The sequence below is a fragment of the Oncorhynchus mykiss genome, chromosome 12 (genome assembly GCF_057628025.1).
Source record: "Oncorhynchus mykiss isolate SJ-2025 chromosome 12, ASM5762802v1, whole genome shotgun sequence".
In the NCBI taxonomy this organism is placed as follows: domain Eukaryota; kingdom Metazoa; phylum Chordata; class Actinopteri; order Salmoniformes; family Salmonidae; genus Oncorhynchus; species Oncorhynchus mykiss.
The window spans coordinates 5,262,501-5,278,156 of record NC_143033.1 but is presented as its reverse complement, the minus strand read 5'-3'; positions in this window follow the sequence as shown (position 1 = coordinate 5,278,156).

Genomic DNA, 15,656 nt, shown 5'->3' with positions numbered 1-15,656 from the left:
AAGGGTGCTGGAATAGTGGAGGACCTCCTGTTGTCTTTGCATCCTGAGTTAACTCTCTGTGGTTATAAATCAAAAGTTGTTTAGTGATGCAAAAATGTCAGAAACATTAACTTTCTTGACCCCTGCAGCAGGTCATGTAGCTGTTTGTTATATGCAATACTTGCTTTGTGGACTTCATCAGACAGATGTTGTTCTCTGGTTTTGTAATGAAACAAAGGTGTGGTTGAATTTATTATACCACTGTGTCTGTCTTCTTGTCTCTGCTTTTAGACCTCTATTTCACGGTGGCAAGGCATATGAACTGAGAGGTTAAAGAGCAAACACAATTATCACAACACATCGGTTGTAATAGTCCCCCAGTGATTTTACCCACGCACTGCTACTGGTCCAAAGTAGTGCACAATGTAGTGAACAGTGTGCTATTTGGGACGCAAGCACATGCCATTTTTCTTTGGTTTGATTGCAGTTAGACCTACGTAAATGTGCCCTGACTCGCCGTTATCTCCAATCGTTCCCATATACAGTAGCATTCAGAAAGTATTCAGACTTATTATTATATTATATTTCTTGACTTTTTCCAAGTTTTTGTTACGTTCCAGCTTTATTCTAAACTTGATTAAATAGTTTTTTCCCCCTTCATCAAATTTACACAATTACACAATAACTCATAATGACAACGCAAAACAGGTTCGCAAATGTATTAAAAATAAAAAAACTGCGATATCAACGTAGCTCCTCATATTTCTACTACTGTACATTGTATTTACACACCACATATTTATAACATACTGGATCTTTGACATACAGTTGAAGTCGGAAGTTTACATAAACCTTACGCAAGTACATTTAAACTCCGTTTTTCACAATTTCAATTAATCGTAGTATTAATTCCCTGTTTTAGGTCAGTTAGGTATTCAGCTACTGTGTACTCTCTGTTTAGGGCCAAATAGCATTATAGTTTGCTTGCTTTCTCTTCCTCCAGCATCTTCACAAGGTCCTTTGCTGTTGCTCTGGAATTGACTTGCACTTCTGGGATTGACTTGCACATCTCTAGGAGACAGAACGTGTCTCCATCCTGAGCGGTATGACAATTGCGTGGTCCCATGGTGTATATACTTGGGTACTGTTGCTTGTACAGATGAACGTGGTACCTTCAGGTGTTTGGAAATTGCTCCCAAGGATGAACCAGACTTGTGGAGGTTTATAATTTTGTTCTGAGCTCTTGGCTGAATTATTTTGATTTTCCAATAATGTCAAGCAAAGAGGCACTGAGTTTGAAGGTAGGCCTTGAAATATATCCACAGGTGCACCTCCAATTGTCTCAAATGATGTCATTTAACCTATCAGAAGCTTCTAAAGCCATGACATTATTTTCTGTAATTTTCCAAGCTGTTTAAAGGCACAGTCAACTTAGTGTATGTAAACTTCTAACCCACTGGAATTATGATACAGTGTGATACAATTATAGGTGAAATAATCTGTCTGTAAACAATTGTTGTAAAAATGACTTGTGTCATGCACAAAGTAGATGTCCTAACCAACTTGCCAAAACAATAGTTTGTTATCAAGAAATGTGTGGAGTGGTTGAAAAACGAGTTTTAATGACTCCAACCTAAGTGTTTGTAAACCCCCGACATCAACTGTACATAAGCATTCAGACCCTTTATTCAGTAATGTGTTGAAGCACCTTAGTGAGTACAGCCTCGAGTCGTCTTAGGTGTGACGCTACAAGCTTGGCACACCTGTATTTGGGGAGTTTCTCCCATTATTCCCTGCTGATCCTCTCAAGCTCTGTCAGGTTGGATGGGGAGCGTCGCTGCACAGATATTTTCAGCTTTTTCCAGAGATGTTCAATCGGGTTCGAGTCCGGGCTCTGGCTGGACAACTCAAGGACATTCAGAGACTTGTCCCGAAGCCACTCCTGCGTTTCTTGGCTTGGTGCTTAGGGTCGCTGTCCTGTTGGTAGGTGAACCTTTCGTCCCAGTCTGAAGTCCTGAGCTCTCTGGAGCAGGTTTTCTTCATGAATCTATCTGTACTTTGCTCCGCTCATCTTTCCCTCGATCCTGACTAGTCTCCTAGTCCCTAAAAATCCCCACAGCATCCCCACAGCATGATGCTGCCACCACCATGCTTCACCGTAGAGATGGTACCATGTCAGAGTGACCATCTGGTGCTCCTTCACCTCCTTGACCAAGGTCCATCTTCACGATTGCTCAGTTTGGCCGTGGGGCCAGTTCAAGGAAGAATCTTGGTGGTTCCAAACTTCTTCAATTTAAGAATGATGGAAGCCAGTGTGTTCTTGGGGACTTGCCTAAGGCTGCATATTGTCCTGGACTGGGCCTGATAAGCTTTGAATTATACCAAACTATACCAAATAATATTTGCACATTATAGGCCTCAGATACAGAATAACTTTATCTACAGTGTCCCCTATCCAGGTTTTGCAACACCTTGGGCTCGTGCGGTGGATGAGATCTTCGTGGGCTATACACAGCATTGTCTCAGGGTAGTAAGTCGGTGGTCTGTTGATATCCCTCTAAGGTTGTGGGGGCTGTGCTTTGGCAAAGTGGGTGGAGTAATATCCTGCCTGGTTGTCCCTGTCCGGGGGTATCGTCGGACATGGCCACAGTGTCCCCCGTGTCTCAGTCTCCGGTATCTATGCGGCAATAGTCTATGTGCCGGGGGGCTAGCGTCAGTCTGTCCTATCTGGTGCAATTATTCTGTCTTATTTGGTGTCCTGTGCGAATTTACAGTAAGTCTGCTCCCTCTAATTCTCTCTCTCTCTCTCTCTTTCTCTCCCCTCCCGGAGGACCTGAGCCCTAGAACCATTCCTCAGGACTACCTGTCCACGTCCCCCTGTTCACCTGGTCGTGCTGCTGATCCAGTTTCAACATTTCTGCCTATGGCTAAGGAACCCTGACCTGTTCACCGGATATACTAACTTGTTTCAGACCTGCTGTTTTCGACCCTCTCTCTGTCTCTCTGTCTCTCTTTCTCTCTCTCTCCCGCACCTGCTGTCTCAACCTCTGAATGCTCGACTATGAAAAGCCAACTGACATTTACTCTTGAGCGGCTGACCTGTTGCACCCTCTACAACCACTGTGATTATTGTTTGACCCTGCTGGTCATCTATAAACGTTTTAACATCTTGAAGAACGATCTGGTCTTATTAGGCATGTACTCTTATAATCTCTACCAGGCACAGCCAGAAGAGGACTGGCCACCACTCAGAGCCAGCTCCTCTCTAGATTTCTTCTCTTGTTTATCTTAGCCTCCGCGCTTCTACATCTGCAGTGCTTGGTCTTTGGGGATTTAGGCTGCGTTTCTGTATAAGCACTTTGTGACATCTGCTGATGTAAAAAGGGCTATATAAATAAATTAGATTTGATTTGATACTGCTGTTGAATAAATAATGGTCAGAAACATCTATCCCTTTTTTAAAGGAAAACCAATTTATTGATTTACAGAAATGAAAACATGTATAAAAGAAAGTCCACACATCAAACAATTTGTTTCCGGAAGTGTCTATAGCGCTCTACACCCCCAACGCACATAGAGGGTAGCTGCTGGAGCACCAAACTACACCCCCTACGCACCTAGAGGGTAGCTGCTGGAGCACCAAACTACACCCCCTACGCATCTAGCGGGTAGCTGCTGGAGCACCAAACTACACCCCCTACGCATCTAGCGGGTAGCTGCTGGAGCATCAAACTACACCCCTTACGCATCTAGAGGGTAGCTGCTGGAGCGTCAAACTACACCCCCTATGCATCTAGCGGGTAGCTGCTGGAGCGTCAAACTACACCCCCTACGCACCTAGAGGGTAGCTGCTGGAGCACCAAACTACACCCCCTACGCATCTAGAGGGTAGCTTCTGGAGCGTCAAACTACACCCCCTATGCATCTAGCGGGTAGCTGCTGGAGCGTCAAACTACACCCCCTACGCACCTAGAGGGTAGCTGCTGGAGCACCAAACTACACCCCCTACGCATCTAGAGGGTAGCTGCTGGAGCACCAAACTACACCCCCTACGCATCTAGAGGGTAGCTGCTGGAGCACCAAACTACACCCCCTACGCATCTAGAGGGTAGCTGCTGGAGCGTCAAACTGCACCCCCTACGCATCTAGCGGGTAGCTGCTGTAGCGTCAAACTACACCCCCTACGCATCTAAAGGGTAGCTGCTGGAGCGTCAAACTACACACCCTACGCATCTAGCGGGTAGCTGCTGGAGCATCAAACTACACCCCCTACGCATCTAGCGGGTAGCTGCTGGAGCATCAAACTACACCCCCTATGCATGTAGCGGGTAGCTGCTGGAGCGTCAAACTACACCCCCTAGGCACCTAGAGGGTAGCTGCTGGAGCTTCAAACTAAACCCCTGCGCACCTAGAGGGTAGCTGCTGGAGCATCATAGGACAGTAGGCAAGAGGAGAGGACATGTAGAACGTTTAATAGACAGACATAGTTAGCAAAACAATTACATAATATTACATTATTACACAAACTACATATCTACAAAATATACAACAGTATGACAATGTATGTGTGTGTAGAGTGCGAGCGTTTCTGTGTGTCTCTTCACAGTCCCCGCTGTTCCAGTGTATTTTTATCTGTTTTTTTTTAAAGGAATTGAGTTCCATGTAGTCATGGCTCTATGTAGTACTGTGGAATAGAGTTCCATGTAGTCATGGCTCTATGTAGTACTGTGGAATAGAGTTCCATGTAGTCATGGCTCTATGTAGTACTGTGGAATAGAGTTCCATGTAGTCATGGCTCTATGTAGTACTGTGGAATAGAGTTCCATGTCATCATGGCTCTATGTAGTACTGTGGAATAGAGTTCCATGTAGTCATGGCTCTATGTAGTACTGTGGAATAGAGTTCCATGTCATCATGGCTCTATGTAGTACTGTGGAATAGAGTTCCATGTAATCATGGCTCTATGTAGTACTGTGGAATAGAGTTCCATGTAGTCATGGCTCTATGCAGTACTGTGGAATAGACTTCCATGTAGTCATGGCTCTATGTAGTACTGTGGAATAGAGTTCCATGTAGTCATGGCTCTATGTAGTACTGTGGAATAGAGTTCCATGTAGTCATGGCTCTATGAAGTACTGTGGAATAGAGTTCCATGTAGTCATGGCTCTATGTAGTACTGTGGAATAGAGTTCCATGTAGTCATGGCTCTATGTAGTACTGTGGAATAGAGTTCCATGTAGTCATGGCTCTATGAAGTACTGTGGAATAGAGTTCCATTTAGTCATGGCTCTATGTAGTACTGTGGAATAGAGTTCCATGTAGTCATGGCTCTATGTAGTACTGTGGAATAGAGTTCCATGTAGTCATGGCTCTATGTAGTAATGTGGAACAGAGTTCCATGTAGTCATGGCTCTATGAAGTACTGTGCACCTCCCATAGTCTGTTCTGGACTTGAGGATTGTGAAGAGACCTTTGGTGGCATGTCTTGTGGGATAGGCATGGGTGTCCGAGCTGTGTGCTAGTAGTTTAAACAGGCTGCTCGGTGCATTCAGCTTGTCAACACAAAAACAAGTAATGATGAAGTCAATCTCTCCTACACTTCAAGCCATGAGAGATTGACATGCATATTATTAATATTAGCTCTCTGTGTACTTTAAGGGCCAGCTGTGCTGCCCTGTTCTGAGCCAATTGTAACTTTCCAAAATCCCTCTTTGTGGTACCTTACCAGACGACTGGACAGTAGTCAAGGTGAGACAAAACTAGGCCCTGTAGGACCGGCCTTGTTTATAGTGTTGTTAAGAAGGCAGAGTAACGCATTATTATGGACAGATTTCTCCCCATCTCAAATACAATCAAATGTTGTTTGTCACATGCGCCGAATACAACAAGTGTAGACCTTACAGTGAAATACTTACTTACGAGCCCTTAACCAACAGCTACTGTTGTATCAACATGTTTTGACCATGACAGTTTGCAATCCAGGGCTAGTCCAATCAGTTTAGTCACCTCAACTTGCTCAAAATACACATTATATATTAGTGAATGATTTGTCCCAAATAAAATGCTTTTGGTTTTTGAAATATTTAGGACTAATTTATTCCTTGCCACCCACTCTGAAACTAACTGCAGCTCTTTGTTGAGTGTTGCAGTCATTTCAGTCGCTGTAGTTGCTGACGTGTTTAGTGTTGAGTCATCCGCATACATACATACACATACTCTGGCTTTACTCAAAGTCAGTGGTATGTCGTTACTTAATAAGATTGGAAAAAGTAAGGGGCCTAGACAGCTGCCCTGGGGAATTCCTGATTCTACCTGTATTATGTTGGAGAGGCTTCCATTAAAGAACACCCTCTGTCTTCTGTTAGACAGGTAACTCTTTATCCACAATATAGCAGGGGGTGTAAAACCATTACACATGGTTTTCCAGCAGCAGACTATGATCGATAATGTCAAAAGCCACATTGAAGTCCAACAAAACAGCCCCCACAACCTTTCCATCATCAATTTCTATCAGCCAATCATCAGACATTTGTGTACATGTAAGCATGCCTAAAGTCTGTTGTCAATTTGTTTTCTGTAAAAGGGCATTGTATCTGGTCAAACCCAATTATTTCCAATTTTTGGAACTTTGGTTTTCATAGACACGCCTACTATGTTGTGATCACTGCTTCCAATGGATCTGGATATGATGCTTTTCAAGCTAATTTCTGCAGCATTAGAAAAATATGTGATCAATACATGTTGATGATTTCATTCCTGTGCTTTTCGTAACTGATAACCTGAACCAGGTTTTGACAAATAGTTTATTTTCTTCATCCAAAAATGTCAGTTACACATTTATTCAAATGACCGTCACAGCCCCAGTTGGGATTGTAGTTTCACTGTGTGCCAGCTGTGGTCCATACATTTAACTGAGAACCCTAAGGGGAAGCGGTATGACCTGGAACTATTCTTACGAATCCCACTGTAAAGATCAATGTATATTAGGACTGTGTGTGTGTGTGTGTGTAGGCCGATACACACACAATACAATGCCTTCGGAAAGTATTCACATCCTTGTCTTATTACACATTTTGTTACAGCCTGAATTCAATATGGATTAAAAAAATAAACACATCTACACACGTTACCCCCATAATGACAAATTGAAAGCATGTTTTTGGACATTTTTGCTCATTTACATAAGTATTCACACCCCTGAGTCAATACATTTTAGAATCACCTTTGACAGTGATTACAGTGATTACAGTGATTACAGTGATTACAGTGATTACAGTCTCTAAGAGCACACATGGATTGTAGAATATTTGTCCATTATTCTTTTCAAAATTCTTCGAGCTCTGTCAAATTGGTTGTTGATCATTGATAGACAACCTTTTTCAAGTCTTGCCATATATTTTCAAGCAGATTTAAGTCAAAACTATAACTCGGCCACGTAGGAACATCCATGGTCTTCTTGGTAAACAACTCCCGTGTAGATTTGGCCTTGTGTTTTAGGTTATTGTCCTGCTGAAAGTTGAATTGGTCTCCCAGTGTCTGGTGGAGAGTAGCCTGAACCAGGTTTTCCTCTAGGATTCTGTCTGTGGTTAGCTCATTACATTTCTTTTTTTATCCTGAAAAACTCCAGTCCTTATCGAGTACTAGCATACCCATAACATGATGCAGTCACATTATGCTTGAAAATATGAAATGCTACTCGTTAATTTGTTGTATTGTATTTTCCCCAAACGTAACACTTTTTTTTTTTCCACATTTCTTTCAGTTTTACTTTAGTGTCTTGTTGCAAACAGGAAGAATGTTTAGGAATATTTTTAATTCTGTACAGACTTCTTTCTTTTCACTCTGTCATTTCGGTTCGTATTGTGGAGTAACTACACTGTTGTTGATCCATCCTCAGTTTTCTCCTATCACAGCCAATAAACTCTATAACTGTTTTAAAGTCAACATTGACCTCATGGTGAAATCCCTGAGCGGTTTCCTTCCTCTCCAGCAACTGAGTTAGGAAGGACGCCTGTATCTTTGTAGTGACTGGGTGTATTGATACACCATACAAAGTGTGATTAATAACTTCACCGTGCTCAAAGGAATATTCAATATCTACTTTTCTATTTTTACTCATTGCCAATAAGTGCCCTTGTTTGCGAGGTATTCAGAAAACCTCCCTGGTCTTTGTGGTTGAATCTGTGTTTGAAATTCACTGCTCGACTGAGGGACCTTCCAGATAGTGACAGGTAGTCATTCAAAAATCAACTTAAAATCATTATTTTATTAACATTTATTTATTCAGAGTAGCCCAATTGAGACCAGTGTCTCATTCCCAATGATTCCCTGAGTACAGTTGTTCTCACAAAAGGAAGCACAATTTACATTACAATTAAAACAAGAATAATAAAAACATCCACAAGGTGCAACCTCAGCATCACAATTTCAAAAAATAAACCATAAATCGAAACAATGGCAATCCTCAATTAATTCATTCACCACCAGAGCCCTAATCAACATGCAAATCATTTTGTAGGTTATTCCAGAAATGGGGGGGGGGGGGGGGGGTAGGGGGGGCACTAAAACTAAAGAAAGATTTACCTTAATTGGTCGAAATCAGAGGGTCTCAAAAGTTAACCAATCCTGAGAGCGGGTTTGGTTGCTCATTCTTTTAAACTTCAACAACAAAGTTAGGTAAGTTGGAAGCTTGTGTAGTAGATGCTTTGTAAACAAAAAGATAATATTTTTTTTATAGGACTTTAATGAGGACCAGCCAACCTTTTGATACAAGATGCAGTGGTGAATATTAAGATTATGATTTGTTTTTTTGGGGGGATATTCTGCAACGTTGTTTGCCGGCAGCCCACTAAATATTTCCATTGATTGGAGGAGTATTAGGCTATAGTGACTGGCACCAATAGCCTATGTAAAGTCTGTCTCAATAGACTACTAGTTGTAAAGTCTGTTTCAATAGACTACCAATGTGACTGATCTGTATAAAAGTGGAAAGTGTCCAGACGACTTTGACCTGATTGACCAGTAGACTAGGCGTGAATGTTCTGAAAGCTTATCATCTGAATATTGTCAGTGGGACAAAAGTCTTGCGGAATCTATGAGATTGTGTCCTACGAACAGCATCACCGCTCGATCAAATGTTCAGATTGAGATTTTAGGCCACTTCACAAAAACAGTACTTACAGTTGACCAGGGCAGAAATATCACAAACTGACTTGTTGGAAAGGTGGCATCCTATGATGGTGCCAAGTTGAAAGTCACTGAGCTCTTCAGTAAGGCCATTCTACTGCCAATGTTTGTCTATGGAGATTGCATGGCTGTGTGCTCAGTTTTATACACCTGTCATTAACAGGTGTGGCTGAAATTGCTGAATCCCACTAACTTGAAGACATGTCCACATACGTTTGTATTAATAGTGTATGTTTTGCAAATAATACGTTATGGTCAATAAAATCAATGGCTGCACTGAAATCTAACAGTACAGCTCCCACAATCTTCTTATTATCAATTTCTTTCAACCAATCATCAGTCATTTGTGTCACTGCAGTACGTGTAGTGTGGCCTTCTCTATAAGCATGCTGAAAGTCCGAGAGAAATACCATTGTGTCTGGTCAAATACCATTTTTTTCTCAGAAGTTTAAGCTAAGAGATGGCAGCAAGCTGATTGGTCGGCTGTTAGAACCAGGAAAAGGCCCTTTACCATTCTTAGGTAGCGGAATGACAGAACCTCCAGGTCTGAGGAAAAACACTCTTCTGCACGCTCAGATTTAAAAGAGGGGTAACATGAACCTCTACCATCCTCAGTAGCTTTTCATCTAGGTCATCAATACCAGGTGCCTTCTTATTATTGACAGAACACTAGTCACATTAATAATATTTACATACTGTTTTACTCATTTCATATGTATATACTGTATTCTATTCTACTGTATTTTAGTCAATGACACTCCGACATTGCTCATGCTAATAATTATATATTTCTTAATTCCATTATTTTACTTTTAGATGTGTGTTTATTGTTGGTATCTGTTAGATGCTACTGCACTGTTGGAGCTAGAAACACAAGCATTTGGTTAGATACCCCTGCACTGTTGGAGCTAGGAACACAAGCATTTAGTTAGATATTACTGCACTGTTGGAGGTAGGAACACAATAATTTAGTTAGATATTACTGTACTGTTGGAGCTAGGAACACAAGCATTTAGTTAGATACTACTGCACTGTTGGAGCTAGAAACACAAGCATTTAGTTAGATACTACTGCACTGTTGGAGGTAGGAACACAAGCATTTAGTTAGATATTACTGCACTGTTGGAGGTAGGAACACAAGCATTTAGTTAGATATTACTGCACTGTTGGAGCTAGGAACACAAGCATTTAGTTAGATATTACTGCACTGTTGGAGGTAGGAACACAAGCATTTAGTTAGATATTACTGCACTGTTGGAGCTAGGAACACAAGCATTTAGTTAGATATTACTGCACTGTTGGAGCTAGAAACACAAACATTTAGTTAGATATTACTGCACTGTTGGAGCTAGAAACACAAGCATTTAGTTAGATATTACTGCACTGTTGGAGCTAGAAACACAAGCATTTAGTTAGATATTACTGCACTGTTGGAGCTAGGAACACAAGCACTTAGCTAGATATTACTGCACTGTTGGAGCTAGAAACACAAGCATTTAGTTAGATATTACTGTTGGAGCTAGGAATACAAGCATTTATCTAGATATTACTGCACTGTTGGAGCTAGGAACACAAGCATATAGCTAGATATTACTGTACTGTTGGAGCTAGGAACACAATCATTTAGTTAGATATTACTGCACTGTTGGAGCTAGGAACACAAGCATTTGGTTAGATATTACTGCACTGTTGGAGCTAGGAACACAAGCATATAGCTAGATATTACTGCACTGTTGGAGCTAGGAACACAAGCATTTAGTTAGATACTACTGCACTGTTGGAGCTAGGAACACAAGCATTTGGTTAGATATTACTGCACTGTTGGAGCTAGGAACACAAGCATTTAGTTAGATACTACTGCACTGTTGGAGCTAGGAACACAAGCATTTAGTTAGATACTACTGCACTGTTGGAGCTAGGAACACAAGCATTTGGTTAGATATTACTGTACTGTTGGAGCTAGGAACACAAGCATTTAGTTAGATACTACTGCACTGTTGGAGCTAGGAACACAAGCATTTGGTTAGATATTACTGCACTGTTGGAGCTAGAAACACAAGCGTTTCGCTACATCCGCGATAACATCTGCTAAACATATGTATGTGACCAATAAAATTTGATTTGATTTGAAATAGTCATTCAAATAATTGGCAATATCAAATTTTTTTGTGATGAAATGCAGTGCATCAAAGCCTTGCAATTTGCTGTCCTTTATTTACTGTCTATACCTATATCTATACTATATATATATATATATATATATATATATATATATATATATATATATATACACATATATACATATATATACATATATACATATATGTCCACCATCTCCACGTCCACCAGCATTTCACTATTACTCACGACTGATACCACAGCTCCCAACACAACCGCATCATTCAAACATCGAATGTGTATTATGGAGCCACGGACCATTCAAGCATCAAAGAGTAAGAGAGCAGATCTAGGATCAGGTGCCCCCTTGTCCATCTAATCTTATTCATTGTGATTCAAAAAGGCTTAATTCAGCTACTTTCCTACCCCTGAGACATTTAATTCATACGGACTCATTTCTTGGGACTCATACAAATACCAAGAGTAGCATGCCTAGAGATGTTCTTCTATTCTCAGGCTGGTACAGGTACCCCCACCACACTCCCTCCTCTCTCCCTAGCTTTCGCTCACCTCCAGCACACAGGCATTGTTGGGGCGAGTGACTCTGATCTCACAATGGCTAGCCCCAAGTTGTATTTGCCTCATTAGAAGGCGTTAGAAGGCGTTTGAAGGCGTATGAAGGCGTTAGAAGGCGTTAGAAAGCGTAAGAAGGCGTTTGAAGGCTTTTGAAGGCGTTTGAAGGCGTTAGAAGGCGTTAGAAGGCGTAAGAAGGCGTTTGAAGGCGTTTGAAGGCGTTACAAGGCGTTAGAAGGCGTTAGAAGGCGTATGAAGGCGTTAGAAGGCGTATGAAGGCGTTAGAAGGCGTTAGAAGGCGTTAGAAGGCGTATGAAGGCGTTAGAAGGCGTTAGAAGGCGTTTGAAGGCGTTTGAAGGCGTTAGAAGGCGTTAGAAGGCGTTAGAAGGCGTATGAAGGCGTTAGAAGGCGTTAGAAGGCGTATGAAGGCGTTAGAAGGCGTTAGAAGGCGTATGAAGGCGTATGAAGGCGTATGAAGGCGTATGAAGGCGTTAGAAGGCGTTAGAAGGCGTTAGAAGGCGTTTGAAGGTGTTAGAAGGCGTATGAAGGCGTATGAAGGCGTTAGAAGGCGTTAGAAGGCGTTAGAAGGCGTTTGAAGGCGCTAGAAGGCGTTTGCCTGGCTGTGCTGCTGCTCCAGTTTCAACTGTTCTGCCTTATTATTATTCGACAATGCTGGTCATTTATGAACATTTGAACATCTTGGCCATGTTCTGTTATAATCTCCACCCGGCACAGCCAGAAGAGGACTGGCCACCCCACATAGCCTGGTTCCTCTCTAGGTTTCTTCCTAGGTTTTGGCCTTTCTAGGGAGTTTTTCCTAGCCACCGTGCTTCTACACCTGCATTGCTTGCTGTTTGGGGTTTTAGGCTGGGTTTATGTACAGCACTTTGAGATATCAGCTGATGTACGAAGGGCTATATAAATAAATTTGATTTGATTTGATTTTGATTTTGAAGGCGTTAGAAGGCGTTAGAAGGTGTTTTGACCTTCTTTTTGATATTTTCAGTGGTATTGTTAACCAATACAGCCCTATAAAGAAAATGAGCATTTAAAAACAGGTTCAGTCCCTGGTTCGACCTTGATCTACCTTGACTCTACCTCCAGAATTGCATTTGGCGAAAGGCTCAGCACACATGTACTCAGGCTGACTGACTTCTCGTTAAGGTAAATGAGAAATACGTGCACTCAGGTGATCCGGAAGGCCAAAGGTAGTTACTTTAAGGAGCAGTTCTCTCTCTGTGGGCCAAAGAAGTTCTGGAAAACAGTTAAAGACCAGTAGAATAAACCCTTCTCCTCACAGCTGCCCATGACCCTTAATGTTGATGATGTGGTTGTTACTGACAAGAAGCACATGCCTGAGCTCTTTAATCATCACTTCATTAAGTCAGGATTCCTATTTGACTCAGCCACGCCTCATTGCCCGTCCAACATTTCCTCATCTCCCACCCCTTCTAATGCGACTATCCCTGATGCTCCTCCCTCTTTTTCCCCTGCCCCGCTACAAAGTTTCTCCCTGCAGGCAGTCACTGAGTCCGAGGTGCTAAAGGAGCTCCTGAAACTTGACCCCAAAAAAACATCTGTGTCAGATGGTTTAGACCCTTTCTTCTTTAAGGTTGCTGCCCCTATCATCACCAAGCCTATGTCCAACCTTTTTAACCTGTCTCTCCTTTCTGGGGAGGTTCCCATTGCTTGGAAGGCAGCCACGGTGCATCCTTTATTTAAAGGGGGAGATCAAGCTGATCCTAACTGTTATAGGCCTATTTCTATTTTGCCCTGTTTATTAAAAGTGTTGGAAAAACGTAGCAATAATCAACTGACTGGCTTTCTTGATGTCTATAGTATTCTCTCAGGTATGCAATCTCGTTTCCGCTCAGGTTATGGATGTGTCACTGCAACCTTGAAGGTCCTCAATGATGTCACCATTGCCATTGATTCTAAGCAATGTTGTGCCGCTATTTTTATTGAGCTTTTGATACGGTAGACCATTCCATTCTTGTGGGCCGGCTAAGGAGTATTGGTGTCTCTGAGGGGTCCTTGGCCTGGTTTGCAAACTACCTCTCTCAAAGAGTGCACTGTATAATGTCAGAACATCTGCTGTCTCAGCCACTGCCTGTCACCAAGGGTATACCCCAAGCCTTGATCCTAGGCCCCACACTCTTCTCAATTTACATCAACATCATAGCTCAGACAGTAGGAAGCTCTCTCATCCATTTATCCATAGATTTTTTCAATTTTTGACTAACGACATGCCACTGACTTTGAGTAAAGCCAGAGTGTCTATGTATGCGGATGACTCAAATCAAATCAAATCGATTTCTATAGCCCTTCGTACATCAGCTGATGTCTCAAAGTGCTGTACAGAAACCCAGCCTAAAACCCCAAACAGCAAGCAATGCAGTTGTAGAAGCATGGTGGCTAGGAAAAACTCCCTAGAAAGGCCAAAACCTAGGAAGAAACGTAGAGAGGAACCAGGCTATGTGGGGTGGCCAGTCCTCTTCTGGCTGTGCCGGGTGGAGATTATAACAGAACATGGCCAAGATGTTCAAATGTTCATAAATGACCAGCATGGTCTGAGAGAGAGAAAGAAAGAGAGAAGGAGAGAATTAGAGAACGCACACTTAGATTCACACAGGACACCGAATAGGACAGGAGAAGTACTCCAGATATAACAAACTGACCCTAGCCCCCCGACACATAAACTACTGCAGCATAAATACTGGAGGCTGAGACAGGAGGGGTCAGGAGACACTATACACGTCAGCTGCTACAACGACTGAAATGACTGCAACACTCAACAAAGAGCTGCAGTTAATTTCAGAATGAGGTGGCAAGGAATAAGTTAGTCCTAAATATTTCTAAAACTAAAAGCATTGTGTTTTGGAACAAAACACTCACTAAACCCTCAACTATAAATCTTCTAATAAATAATGTGGAAATTGAGCAAGTTGAGATGACTAAACTGTTTGGTGTAACACTAGATTGTAAACTGTCACGGTCAAAACATATTGTTGCAGTAGTAGCTAAGATGGGGAGAAGTCTGTCCATTAAAAAGTACTGCTCTGCCTTCTTAACAACACTATCAACAAGGCAGGTCCTACAGGCCCTAGTTTCTACCTTCTTAACAACACTACCAACAAGGCAGGTCCTACAGGCCCTAGTTTCTACCTTCTTAACAACACTGTCAACAAGGCAGGTCCTACAGGCCCTAGTTTCCACCTTCTTAACAACACTATCAACAAGGCAGGTCCTACAGGCCCTAGTTTCTACCTTCTTAACAACACTATCAACAAGGCAGGTCCTACAGGCCCTAGTTTCCACCTTCTTAACAACACTATCAACAAGGCAGGTCCTACAGGCCCTAGTTTCTACCTTCTTAACAACACTATCAACACGGCAGGTCCTACAGGCCCTAGTTTCTACCTTCTTAACAGCACTATCAACAAGGCAGGTCCTACAGGCCCTAGTTTTGTCGCACCTCGACTACTGTTCAGTCGTGTGGTCAGGTGCCACAAAAAAGGACTTAGAAAAATTGCAATTGGCTCAGAACAGGGCAGTACAACTGGCCCTTGGATGTACACAGAGAGCTAATATTAATAACATGCATGTCAATCTCTTCTGGCTGAAAGTGGAGGAGAGATTGACTTCATCACTACTTTTATTTATGAGAGGTATTGTTGAATGCACCGAGCTGTCTGTCTAAACTACAGCCTGTCTAAACTAGAGGCACACAGCTCAGACACCCATGCATACCCCACAAGACATGCCACAAGAGGTCTCTTCACAGTCCCCAAGTCCAGAAC